This window comes from Schistocerca piceifrons, unplaced genomic scaffold (genome assembly GCF_021461385.2).
Source record: "Schistocerca piceifrons isolate TAMUIC-IGC-003096 unplaced genomic scaffold, iqSchPice1.1 HiC_scaffold_943, whole genome shotgun sequence".
NCBI lineage: Eukaryota > Metazoa > Arthropoda > Insecta > Orthoptera > Acrididae > Schistocerca > Schistocerca piceifrons.
This window is the reverse complement of record NW_025729216.1, coordinates 1,745,954-1,747,500: the sequence shown is the minus strand read 5'-3', so window position 1 is coordinate 1,747,500 and position 1,547 is coordinate 1,745,954.

The following is a 1,547-nucleotide window of genomic DNA, read 5'->3' as shown; positions in this document are numbered from 1 at the left end:
ATTAATGAAGTTCTCTCAAGAAAGTTGTCAGAACTTTGTGTGATACCTCGTTTACCAATGTATTTAGTCTGTGAAATGTTTCCTCCTGTCTTAAAAGGTCATAAGTGTTTGTGCTAGGTAATTGTTGTCTCAGTGTCCCGGCTACATCATCGAAAAGGGGGCACTCATAAACCACATGGTCAGGAGTACCCTCCAGTGCGCCACAGTCACACGCAGGCGTAGCCTTTCTCCCAAACCGACAAAGATATGTCGGATAGGGGCCATGACCGGTGAGAAAGTGGAACAATCCCCGAGTTGGCTTGAAGTACTTCATTTTCAATCTTTCCCTTACGTCTGGTAGGAACTGAAAGGTTCTTCTACCAGTTTCGTCCAATTCCCATATTTCCTGCCACAGGCTTACCCCCCTTTCCCTAATCTCACCTTTGTCCCTAACTGGTGCTCCTATAATTTCTTCTACCTTGGTAATAACCCCCTTTTTAACCCAGTACCAAGCTGCCTGTTCCCTAATCTTTATATCTAGGGGACAGAGTCCCATTATGATTAACAGGGCTCCTCCTGGGGATGTTCTGTAAGCTCCCACAGACCTTAATATCATATTTCTTTGTACCCTCCTCACCGTCATAGCAGGCACCACCCTCGTGAGCCTGTGGGCCCAAACTCCTGAACCGTAACCCATTATTGACGTGAGTATACTGTTGTGATAGAGTTTAATTAATTGAGGCGGAAGGTGAAATCTCTTGTGTCCTATGGTGATCAGATTATTTAGTGATTGTAGTGCTTTCTGGGTCACGGTTTCTATGTGCTTTGCGAAATTCCACCTTTCATCGATGATGATTCCTAAGTATCGTGTCTCTCGTCTCCTAAGAACAGGTATGCCGTCAATTCTCACGGTCGGGTTCCTTATCAATTGTCCTTTGAGTAGCAAGTAAGTCGACTTGGTCGGTGAAATAGTCATTTTGGTCCTGTGGCACCATAGTTGCAGTATGTCTATTGCTCTCTGTATTTTTGGTTCTATGTCCTCGCGACTTCGGCCGCCAACCAGCAGGAGGAGGTCGTCGGCGTAAGCTATCACCTCTAGCACATCATCACTCTGTTGTAAACTTTCCAGAAGAGGCTCCATGTGGATGTCCCAAAAAAGGGGACCCAGCACAGAGCCCTGAGGGCAACCTTTAGTGATAGTTTTCCGGACTTTCCCGCTAGGGGATGATAGCCATACCTCCCGGTCTTCACAATAGCTCCTCAGACACCCATATAGCAGCCCTGGACACTCCTTCTCCCGTAAGCAGGAGAAGAGCGAAGGCCACCACAGGTTGTCAAAGGCGCCACTGATATCCACCATGATGCCAACCACATACTTACACGGGGCTGAGCCACAGACCTCGGCCGCTAGGGCGATTGCATCAGATGCCGATCGGCCCGGCCTGAAACCGAATTGCCTGTCGCTCACCCCGTGCAGCATGCGGTGAGCAGTCAGTCTGTCTGCTAGTAACTTTTCAAGTAGTTTGCCGAAGCCGTCCAGCAGGCAAATGGGCCTGTAGGATTTGGCC